Source organism: Haliotis asinina, chromosome 5, assembly GCF_037392515.1.
Source record: "Haliotis asinina isolate JCU_RB_2024 chromosome 5, JCU_Hal_asi_v2, whole genome shotgun sequence".
NCBI classification, from domain to species: Eukaryota; Metazoa; Mollusca; class Gastropoda; order Lepetellida; family Haliotidae; genus Haliotis; species Haliotis asinina.
Window position 1 is genome coordinate 22,520,952 of NC_090284.1, and position 13,186 is coordinate 22,534,137.

The 13,186-nt window shown below is 35.9% G+C and overlaps 1 protein-coding gene across 11 annotated transcripts in view; it reads right to left on the reverse strand.

Moving 5' to 3' along the window:
- The window catches only part of LOC137285054 (calponin homology domain-containing protein DDB_G0272472-like), a 168,086-nt gene extending 155,608 nt beyond the window's left edge, over positions 1-12,478 (reverse strand). For 10 of the 11 annotated variants that reach the window (XR_010956942.1, XM_067817247.1, XM_067817257.1 and 7 more), the window contains exon 1: positions 6,974-7,134. The gene's annotated coding sequence lies outside the window, so the exon portion shown is untranslated. Of the gene's footprint in view, positions 1-6,973; positions 7,135-12,425 lie in introns of those variants that run through there. The other variant, XM_067817246.1, reaches the window with a different exon arrangement.
- Positions 12,479-13,186: the final 708 nt, after the last annotated feature.

Consider the following 13,186-nt stretch of genomic DNA (forward strand, 5'->3'; position numbering starts at 1 on the left):
CAAGTAACGGGATCGGATGGTCAGGCTTGCTGACTTGGTTGGCACATGTCATCGGTTCCCAATTGCGCAGATCGATGCTCATGTTGTTGATTACTGGATTATCTGGTCCAGACTTGATTATTTACAGATCGCCGGATAGATAGCTGGAATATTGCTGAGTTGGCATAAAACTAAACTCACTCACCTCATAAAGGTTTGCATTGGACAATTACCATTGGAATAAAATTATAGTCCTTGTAACCTGCTATCTCCTTAGGTTAAAACTCTTCTTCAAGGTTCTGTTTCCCTCCAAAGGTATGTTGTACCTGTGTGTTCGTAATTCTTACAGCTTTTTGGATTTTTCTTACTTCTTGGAAGCATTATTATTTGTATGTATACATTTGTGTTACTTTATTGATTCAAGAGTGAGTGAGTGAGTGAGCGCATTTCTTACTCTACCAGGTCACCTGTGTTAAAAGGAATGCATGTATGTACACCTCACTTGTAACTGCATTTTGGACACAGCATATAGGCCTTAATGTGATTACTAGTATCTCTCCTTGTACGATTCATGGCAAATGTCTTTGATGATACTGATAAACATGTCTTCTATCTAGTCATTTCCTTGTTCCTTTAAGTGAACATTCTCATGGACAATTATCACAACCTTCACCATTCTTAATCTCCATCTTCCCCTACCTACATATCTTGTGAGTCAGTATCAAGTTCAGAGCTTTCTTCTCTGTGGAATAATCTTATCAGACACTATGTTCCTACCAGATTGCCAGAGGCAAGCTCCAAGTGTATAAATGTTTGTTTTTATCCACAAAGTGTCAGTAATTGTTAGGTGATATCAGAATAAACACTTAGTAGTGCCAAAAAAACCCCAAAGATATTTCAACTACCAAAAAACCTTCAGGCACGTCGAACCATTTTAGACATTTAAAAAATTACAGTCTACCACTCCCTTATAAATGCATGTACTAGTAATGGCACTAGCATCTACGACCCAGACATGTTTTTTAACGAGAACAAACAATAAAGGTTCTCGTTAACCTGCAAATGTAATAAACTGTTTTATCGTTTGAAACACTACACCTGTGAGCTATATGCTACATGCTCTTCACTCAAAGTTTTACGGAATTGTGGTATGCTGCAGCAACAACAAAGGTGCAGACACCATTACATAACGCAGCTTTGTTGGTGATACACAGGGAGGCTGACTTGGCACAAATGTGGTCTTACCTCACTACCTTATTATGAGGTGAAGAAATGCCACAGTAAAGATGAATTAACTACGAGGCCTCAACGCATATTGTGGTTCAACTTGACTGCAGGTTTCCTTCAAGTCCAAAATATGTCAAGACATGATTTGCAATTTTATTGTAAATATGCTAAATGACCCTGTCCATAAAGCATTAAAACTCTGACCATGAAAGTCTGTATTCAAAAGTCAGTATGGTTTTATGCCGCTTTTAGCGATGTTCCAGTAATATAACATTTATGGCGGGATACACAAGAAATGGGCTTCAAACATTTTGTATTCAAGTTGAAGAATTAGATTTGCTCTATCACCAAGATCACCATATAGAACTGATATCTCATTGACACACTGATATGAAAGACTTTCTGCAAACATGCCAAAAGATAATGGCAGCTTTAGTGCTCATGCAAACAAATCAAGCAAGATTAGTCTTTATATTATTTTACAAAAGGGCCAAGCACATTTTATTTCTAAAGCATATTACACAGCTTTAACAACATGGCATATTAAACTTGAAAAAACAAACATCAGAGGGATTGATGTACTTTCATGTTCTAAATGGCTTCTTCACTATACTGGTACTGGTGCTGTTTCCACTATTCAAGCGTGAGTCTAAGCATACACTTAACTGTATCTATGATAAAAGGCCTTCATTGCAACTCCTACAAACTACTTTCATGCACAGCCACTCTATAATATGGCTTTGCTATATCACAAGTCTCTTCAGTAAAAGAAAATTCCTGTTTGCACATACACTACATTTCAAGGGTAGTTCTTGCTTGTTCCTTGGGTGACTATTAAAATATCTGCATGTATTTTTAACAATCTAAAATACTGTTTACAGTATCAAGATCATTGGTGGAATAAAATCACAAAATATGACTAATTATTTAGTGAATTGTGACAACAATGATGAAATGTATATGGAAAGATAATGAAACGATATATAAAAACATCATCAGAAAAATTATTTGTTAGTCACATTCATACGAATAAACAGCAAGTGTACACACATTCTCATAGGAATATACAATATACATGAAGTGTTAAAAAATCACAAACCTAATCGCTCTACCAGGTCACCTGTGTTAAAAAGAATGTGTGTATGTACACCTCACTTTTAATAAAACCATATTTTTTTACACAGACAGAATACAACTCCTTAATGTGATTATCAGTCCTCCTATAGTTCATGTCAAATGTCTTTGATTACAATCTTACACTGTAAATACTACAAACTTATAAATATTTTCACTGATAGAGTAATATGGAGTCACCTGACAGATGGTCTTGCTAATACATGATCATCACGTAATACAACTCATCAAGTAATACAACTCATCAAGTAATACATGATCATCAAGTAATACAACTCATCAAGTAATACAACTCATCAAGTAATACATGATCATCACGTAATACAACTCATCAAGTAATACAACTCATCAAGTAATACAACTCATCAAGTTATACATGATCATCAAGTAATACAACTCATCAAGTTATACAACTCATCAAGTAATACTTGATGATCATGTATTACTTGATGAGTTGTATAACTTGATGATCATGTATTACTTGATGAGTTGTATAACTTGATGAGTTGTATAACTTGATGAGTTGTATTACTTGATGAGTTGTATTACTTGATGAGTTGTATAACTTGATGAGTTGTATTACTTGTTGAGTTGTATTACTTGTTGAGTTGTATTACTTGATGAGTTGTATTACTTGTTGAGTTGTATTACTTGATGAGTTGTATAACTTGATGAGTTGTATAACTTGATGATCATGTATTACTTGATGAGTTGTATAACTTGATGAGTTGTATTACTTGATGATCATGTATAACTTGATGAGTTGTATTACTTGATGAGTTATACAACTCATCAAGTTATACAACTCATCAAGTAATACATGATCATCAAGTAATACATGATCATCACGTAATACAACTCATCAAGTAATACATGATCATCAAGTAATACAACTCATCAAGTAATACAACTCATCAAGTAATACATGATCATCAAGTAATACAACTCATCAAGTTATACATGATCATCACGTAATACAACTCATCAAGTTATACAACTCATCAAGTAATACATGATCATCAAGTTATACAACTCATCAAGTTATACAACTCAACAAGTAATACAACTCAACAAGTAATACAACTCATCAAGTTATACAACTCATCAAGTAATACAACTCATCAAGTAATACAACTCATCAAGTTATACAACTCATCAAGTTATACAACTCATCAAGTAATACAACTCAACAAGTAATACAACTCATCAAGTAATACAACTCATCAAGTTATACAACTCATCAAGTAATACAACTCATCAAGTTATACAACTCATCAAGTTATACAACTAACTGTATGTGATGTTAACCATAATTGCACATATTTGTTAGGTAAATTTTGAGACATTTATGTGCTACCTTATTCTACTGGTGACCCTTGACACAAGCAGAAACCATGACTGGATGTGTTATACTTAGAATGGTGTCCTTTCGCAGACAACAAAAATAGAAAAAGGTAAAGATGCTGACAGCATATCATCTAGTGGGGAGAAGTTCAGTGGATCCCAGGCAGAAATGTTAACATCTCATACATCCAGCATTTACGAGAAGATTCAGGTTGTTATGGAGTTTACCCCACTCCTGCTTTGGTTATTGGAATGTGAATGTCAATTAGTTTATTTAATATATCACAAATAACGTTTCAAGCCACAAATTTGGTGAAATAGGTTAAACAATGTTAAATCATACAACCACAGTAATAGTTTAAGCTAAAGGACATGTAAATAATCTTCTGCTCTGGCAGGTGATAGACAACTGTTTTCAAGACATGAAAAGTTAGCTTTGGTTTAGATGCATCACACATATTGTTTTTGGTCACAGTTCTGAAGAAGCAGAATTTTAACATGAATCATACAGCAAATGTGATCATCTTTGCTAAAACATACATCTTAAATATACATTACAAATCAATAAAGGGGTTTCAAATCATATGAAATGGAAGAAACAGCATCTCCAGCCTACACTCAGCTGGCCAGCCAAAGGGAGACAACTCTCAATCCTCATCCAAATCCATCTAAGCTATCAGCAAGTCATAAGCACATGTGTTTCATATTCAGCATGTGTTGTTGCAGTGAAAATCCAGGCTACAATTACATGATGTCACACAGAACAATTCAGTCAACAGGATTGGATGATTATACTGTTATCTCATAATCAAGATGTATATTTTCATATTAAATCACAGTTATCACATGATCATCCATCTGGATGCCATGTAATATGGAGACTTAGCATCCTTGGGGTTGTATCCATTAAATGTTTGATCATGTGTTATGCACATGGGATAATTAAACTGTAAATATCTCCCATATGCAAATAGTCACTATTGGCAACCTCAATGCCACAGAAATTTCCAAAGTTCTCATGTCTATATTCAAGAGACAACCAAAAAGAATTTCTTTCATACATGATCATATTGTAACAATAAAATTAAAGAAGACAAAACAGATGCGTCATTTAAAACATGTCCATGCATGAATTGTCTTTATGAAACATATTGTAATTTTTATAAGGCTAGATAAATAGTACATTCTTCGGGCCTTGCTTTGCTATAATTCAAAGAATATATGCTGGAATATGGAATATTTTTTAGTGCAGTATAAATGTTTCAAACTCACTTACTCAATGAATATACTTTAAAATGACCTTTTAAAAATCTGCAATTTAATGCAACAGCAATATCTTTGAAGTCAGTGACATCACTTTTTATAATAAGTTTGTAAAACTTAAATGCTGATCTACATGAAGCTAATTAGTAAATCTTACAGACTTTGTTCTTTCAAGCTGCTGCAGTCCTTCATTGCATATGGATATCATTTATATTGTATTCCATCTTTGTCTTTAAAAGAAAATCATCCTTCATCGAACACAGATGTAAGTTATGCAGCTATTTTGAATTACATTTTTGGCTCTAAAAGAAATGCATGTTATGTTTACAAAATCTGAGAATGTAATGCACTTTCTCCATCGACTGGCTCCATGTTCTAAGAAACACAGAGCTTGGCCAGATATGGCAAGGTTGACCATTCATTGATGGACTTTGACTTTACCCCGTCTGCTGCTCAGCAGGAATGGCATGAAAGAAGGACTGGTCAGCTTCGAGTCAATAATCAGTGTCTGATTCCATATCATTGTTGACCTTCAAGATGGTATCTCAGTGGGCTACCATTCAAAAACTGGCATAAATGTAGCAATTTCACCTCAGAAATATGCCACCCCCCCAACCCCCACCGCAACCCCAGCTCAAGTGTGTTTGCAGTGGTAAAACAAAGTGATTAGTTTGTTACTTGTTTAAAACACCCAAATATCAATGTTTTGATTCTAAAGTAAAACTGAGTCGAAGGTTTCCTCACATTCAGTGAATTATCAGTGATTATCAGATTATAATCCACATTCAGCCCCCCAACCAAAAACTCACATCATTTTGCCTGTCGAATTTACCTGGATACGAAGAAAATCTTTGTATGAGTGAGATCCTATCTTGACTTGGTGAAATACCATTAGCAGAGTTCAACCAGCCAATCAAACTTGAGACTGACATCCATCTGTGGACCTATCTTATCCATCTATGGCTAATGAACAGAGTTTATTTAAATGAGTAGTTACACTATCGAAACAAAATTCCTTCTGATTCATATAAATAAAATATCTGGGAGGCAAATCACTGATTTAGAACTGATTAATTGTGACCTAATAATTAAGTTTTTTAAAACTTGTATGCTTTTATATATATCAAGCCAAGGTCACTGGAGAAACAGTTCAGATGTTTTATTAAAAGCATTATTTGCCATTTACACTGTAGAAATCTAACCTTTAACTAACATGTTTGACAAACTCATTTAAGCTTGGTGTCTTCAGCTAGGACCAGCACTATATTCCCCTATGCCTGTAGTTAAATGCAGTAATGAATTGCACACAACAGTGTGCTACAATGTGTTGCAAAAAGTCACTTTTCCTTAATGGATAAAGCTTTGTAACAGAGCCAACAGAAAAGGATGTATTCTTTGTCATTCATTAGCATCACACTGCATATACAGTAAGATCCTAGAACTTCTCTATGATGTCTTCAGTCAGCTTAAGTTCTCAGTCTTCTTTCAGTCTCAAATCTATTTTTTTTTTTTTTATGATGAATTAACAAACCAAAGTAAGCATGCATAGGTCACCAATCTAATAATTTATAATCTGTAAGGTACCACAGATTCAGCACAATGATAATAATAATGAATACCATTTCACTGTCAGATACTGTACAAATGAATGAGCAGTAATGTTTGTTAAACAAAACTATGAGGGTAATGTATATACGCTATTTTACACTTTAAAAATATCTTGCTCAAAGCTTAAAAGGATAAGAATACAAAAAACACAAGCTGTGAAATATGAATTTAATTTCCCAGTTTTTCAAATTAGTGCACTCAGAAATATATATATACAAAAAGGACTGTCAAATTTTACTCGAAATTCTCCCCAAAATAATAGATATTATATCTCATCTAAGAGTTTTCCACTAATATACAATATTCAACAGGTGTTAGTGGCACTACAACTAATTCGTTAGAAAATGTAGATATATGAAAGAAATCATAAAAATTCTATTAAAAAATAGATACATATATAAGAATGTAAAGATTTTACCTTTGTAACGTGAGAAGTATTTCCTTGGCTTGTAAGTCTTGCTAGTACCAAACTATGCGAGTCAGCACAAGCAGACTTGTGTGGTAAGATTCCATAAGCTTTATCAAAATCGTGGATGAGAAAGATACGCTGTTTGAGTGTCTCTGTACTCGACAGTGACTGAACCGTTCTCACTCCCATAGCTCACATGTGGATGGACCAATCCACTCTAACTTGTAGGGGTGAGGCAGGAGGATCAGTTCAAATCAGTCCATCCTAACAGTTACAGAAGTCCAGTGAAAAAGGGTATTTGTTTATTGTAGTGGGGGCAGCATTGAGAAACACTTGCTACTAGGGGATGATACAGCAATCAATGTCATATGTATTAGATGATGTTATTAGCTTCTCTGTAGGGGTCAGACTTCACTATTAGTCACACATTGTCGAGAGAGGGTTTGGAAGGAGGATGTAGCGATCAGCTAGTAGATAGGCCACTTTCCACATTCTACAAATGTTGTTTTTGGCTTCCAAAACAACAGATCGTGCATTGAGAAAAAGGTTGAATGTGTTATTTCTCCATCGCAAAGGGCACAATCAGAATCATCTCCGGACCATGGATTGTGATCTAGCCCCTCAGGACAGAGGCCACATGATCAAGACAGACACACCTCTGTAGGAGGGTGGGGAAAACAGAGGGAGAGAGAAATGAACCCGATCTCTACGCTGTGGGCTATTGTGCTATGTCAGATGGGACACTGACACCTTTGTTTATGACATAAGCTTCTCGTAAACTCAACAACTTGAAAGTACCCATGGCCATCAGGGGTGATGACTTATACCTCTTGTAACAAAGGTTATGCTCACCTATTGCAGCGAGCAAATAAATAATGTGAAATATAACACTGACTTCAATGGAAGCAAAATAGTGTTTTTTTGTTATGACAGAGCGAGTGAGGTTAGAATAATTCTGTGAATAAATAAACTGTGTGTCATGTGTCAGCGTGGTTCCACTGATTACACAGGACAGGGTGGCACACAGGATCAGTTTATTCCAGGAAAAGGATTTCTTGTAGGGAATGTTTAGATTGACTGAGTGTTGTATAATGCCACTCTCAACAATAATCCAAATCTATGGCAATGATCGGTAAATAATTAGATCTGGAGCAGACTAGTGATCAGCATCATGAGCATCAATCTACACAAATGGAATATTACAAGATTCGACCCAAGTCACTGATCCTGACCACTTGAAGAACAGGGGTCTGGCCACTTCATTCCTTAATTCCTTTTGACAAGCATTGGTTACTGAAGATCAGTTCTAATCCAGATCCTCACTGGTATGAATGTGTAGGTTTGCTTTTGTACGGCTTCTAGCAATATTCCATCAATAATATTGCGGCAAATACCACATATTGGCATCTTACATTGTACTGAAACTTTGATAGGGTGGACAAACATTGTTACCCCTATGCTACACCACCTTCTCTTGTCTTGCATTTTGATGTCAGGAGGATTATGTTTAACCAAAGTTTGGAACTGGTTACATAGAAAAGAAGACGATAAGAATGCATCTTCAGCAATCCCTTCTAAAAGGAGGTGGTCAGGCTTGCTAATGGCAATCAGTGGATCATGTGATCCAGGTTTGATTATTTACTGACCAGCATCACAGCTGGAATATTGCTAGCTCTTGAAATGCTAACAATCAAATTCAAATGAAATCAAACTCATCAATTATCATTCAACCCAATCTTGAAGTTTCTAAAACAAAGCAAAAAAATATATAAAAAAATACACAACTGCATACAATATTTATTATACTCACCCTATGAGAAAATATCCACCAACACAACCAAAATAGAAACTTTCTGTCATTTTCCCATGTTCCATCAAAAGAGCTCCAACATATAATATAGGTAAACACAGGCTCCACATGCCTCAACCCCCTCGGAACATTAATTACATCACCAATAAAGACTACCCTAGCATGGATGGTTGTCCAACTCCGAATATTGTCAAGGTAATACAATATTCCTACATCTACGACAAGTGTCAACTGTGTTGGTGAGGGTTGTTTTCCAGGTGAGCCTCCCTGTACAGGTGAGTCACAAGAAGGACCATGTTCACACGGCCTTGTCAATAGTGTAGGTATCCCATATGCTGCTCAGGTCAAATGGATTACAACAGGAACTGGCTGTCCATGAATCAGCCTTTCACAGGAGATGTGAAAGAGTAATCTGCATCAGCAAGCTGCTCCCCTTTTGAAAAATAGCTGTGTGTATTTTCATAACAATAACTGATTGACACAGTCCAAGGTTTTATATGTGTGTTGGATGGATAAAAAGCTGTACTTGGTGTCACAGGTGTTTAACACCCTGGTGTGAGTCTCAGGTCCAGTTCGAGCAGGTTAAAGATGGGTAGTCTGGGTTTGAACCCAATTGAAGCACTGGATCCTATGAGTGAGTGAGTGAGTGAGTTGATTGGTGGGTGAGTGAGTTGATTGGTGGTTGGGTGGGTGGGTGGGTGAGTGAGTGAGTGAGTGAGTGAGTGAGTGAGTGAGTGAGTGAGTGAGTGAGTGAGTGAGTGAGTGAGTGAGTGAGTGAGTGAGAGTTAATTGGTGGGTCAGTTGGTGGATGTGTGGGTTTATGTGACTGTGTGGGCTTGAGTAAGTCCGTTCGTTGTTTGGTGGGTGGGTTGGTTCAAGAGAATGTGGGTGTGAGCAAGTGAGTGAGTGAGCAAGTGCATGGATGGCTTAGTGAGTGAATAGTCCCTGTTTTACATGTTTACCACATTTGTGAACTTCAATGAACTAGTGCAGACACCCAAGAAATAAAAGGGCAAATATGGAATAACCAAACACATTAGAAATTTCTGGTATGCCCCAAAGCGAACTCTGCACAGCCAAGTGTGGCAGTCTGGCTAAGAAGGTATACTACCAGCAAGATAAAGTGCTTCAGCTCATTTGCTCATGTGTCCCACATTTCGTAAATTAATACTGTAATTTAAAATAATTTGTTTAATCTAGTCACATAAAGGGCCTTTTGTATCCATTTAGACTGTAACAGTAGACATGCTTGTTAGATACAATGAATATCACAAATAACACAAACGTCTATTATGAGATAAAACTGTTCCAACTATACCTCATTAAGGTTTAATCATGCCAGTTAATGAAATTGAGGCATATTTGGAAAATATGCCAAGAAACACCAGGTCAAAAGAATAGAAATACATTGTCAGAGATAATTTGGAATAAATTTTCTAAAAGTAACCATTTGAAACCTTCAATTAAGCACACATCTTACTGAAAAACATTTTAAAACATACATTTTTTCAACTTTATAAGCACACTGATCAGTCCTCTGAAATAGGGAAAAATAGAAATTATAATTGTATGAGTTAACTGAGTCAAAGGAATCTCTTGACATATGCATGTTTCTGTCTATGTAAAAGCTGGTTAGATAACAAACCTGGCTAGCTATTCCCTAACGTTCGTACCCCTTCATATTTCTTAAGGCCATTCTTAATACATTGGCTACGATCAAAGTTAAGAATTCTTAGGGCTACGAACGCTTCGAGAATAAGGGTCCTGAATGACAACTGGAGCACAAGGTATTGCCTGGTTAAACTGTTCCTCCAACAGGTTCTATCACTTCTGTTGTGAGCCAACATAACAACAGTCTTTTAAGATGGGTAATTACTCACCCCCCATTAAGCCTGACTTGAATGTATCTGATGCAATTACATGGTAGAGATGAGAGGTAATAGGCCCTTTAGATTGTCTGCCTCAAGAAACCATGATCACTTTCTTATTATCATACAACACCTCTATTGACAGAGTAACTGAGTTCAGGGTAATGTCACTTCACATCTTTTTCCAAGTCATTTTAAGTTAACTGAACACAAAACTGATGTAGTAAAAGGAAGACTATATTAATGACAAATCTGGCGTAGCAGTTCCTGGTGTGACTAAGGGAAGCAATTCTGTTGAAATCCTTAAATAGCCTTACATATAACTGCATATACCTTGCATAATTTATTTCTACTGACTAGTTCCTCTTTGAAATTCTATATTAATCAGTATAGCTTAATTCAACTGATATGCTTAGGCAGGAAGGGAATCAAAGTAATTACCCATGACATCAGCAGAAGGATTCTGTCACCCACTCTCCAATCCAGAGGTCCATGTGGGCAGAATAGTACTTTTTCCATTTGTCACAACTTACTTAGTCTGTCAAGATACAGTAAGTGTTTTTCACCTGTTTGATTTTCCACAAGTCAACACATCTAAATAAACATGTAAAATATGATAGTTGTGTTTCACTAAGAATAATATCTATTTTTATTTGTGTAATTATCCCTTGTTTACAGTGACTGAATGGCATCATGTGCTTTCATGAAAGTGCCACGGAGCTAGCGATACAATCATCTTGACATAAAAATATATTTTGTCATGGACTTCTCCGTTGCAGGTCTCTGAAGATACAGGTTTGAATTGGTCTGTAGCAAACGATGCCTGTCGCAAGAGGTGACTATAGTCTGTTTGCAGTGAAAACACACTGATGAATTTTGCTTTAAACCCAAAAAGTAAACAAAATTAAGTGAAATCAAGATTGTGAATCCTCATAATTGTACTTTGCCAACTGACAATTTACGTCTTGGAATTTTATTCCGCTTACGATAAAAGTTGCTGAACAAACAGTCATAGTTTCAAATCGCAATTATTGGTTTGTATTACAATGAGGTAAGCACGTGCAGAAGTTGTAACAGTGAAACAAATGCATGTGCTGTATGTGATGAGCGACAACTTAGGCCGACCCAGCTTGTTCTCGGTGTTTCAGTTACTGTGCATACCCCCTTGTAATACAAACAAATAAACAATCTGAAACTATGATCGTTTGTTAAACATGTTTTGAAAACAAAGATTATTCATACCAAGAATCAGCATGGGCTACAAAACAGACATGTTTTTTGAGAATAGATAATAAATCAAACATGAAATATGCAAAGTATATTAGCAAATACTACACAACCCCAAAAGCCAGAAATATCATTTAGGGCAAACATTCACATCTGACACAAAAAAATGTCATGAAAACAGAGAAAAATATTTGTTATTTATAGTATTTGTAAAAAATGTGTACATAACATGCGCTTGTTCTTCTGTACAAGAGTCTCCACACAGCTGCTGAAGAAAAGAAGATTTCTAATAACTCCGTCAAATTATCTTTTTAAATTTTCAGTGGAAACTGTTAAAAAGAAGATACTATTTGTCAGAAAAAAATAAGATAAGCCAAAAAATAATTTGCTGTGTTAGCATTCAATAATAGTTCATCTTTACAATTCCTTATTTTGCTAAGGCCCAGAGAACGTTACTCTTGCACAGAAGAGTGACATCTGACTGTGTAACATGCCGCGCCACTGGAGCCAATGATTTTAACATTTAGGTGGCGAGTACACAGGAAATGCCACATACCCATCATGCCTTTCATGTCAACGCATACCGCCAGGATGCTGCACTGATGTAACATGTTTACGTACGCTGATGAGGATGTTACACACATGAAATACATCGTAGATATGATGTTTATAATTTTGAAGTCTGGTAATGTACAGTAAATTCTAGAATAAGTGCCCTGCTTTGCTTGTCGTAAGTCTGTGTTAAAGCATGGGAGTTACGATTACCTTAGTGCTACGACTGCTTTGTTAAACAGGGCTCTGGAGCTTATTCAAGGATGTACGGTAATCTTGAAGAAAGGTTCCTGGGAATACGATGTTCCCACAGTTTCTGTGTAAAACAGTCATTTTCAGTGTATTGATTTGAAAGTGAACCTATAATTTTAAGACTCTCTTGGCGAAATATGTTTTGATGAGATGTCAGATGATATCCTAATTATTCTGAGTTATGGTTAGGGTGAAGCATTAGAGTCTTGTTGGTGGGAAGCTTTTCTGAAAATATCAAAAGCGCTATTACAGAAGTTGCTCAAATTTTTTTTTTGTTCATAATTGGGTTGTGACAAACACATTTTCTAAGTAATTTGCAATCTTTTTAGGACAGAGGCTTTCACTAACATCCATCATGAGATATATGGCACTGCAGTGTATTGATTTAGACATGTACGCAATTCACAAGATAATCACTTAAAGGCACCAGTTGATTCCAAAAAGGGACTTTCAAGAATTTATTTTTAACACATATTGTAACTTGAGTGAGTGAGTGAGAGTGAGTGAGAGTGA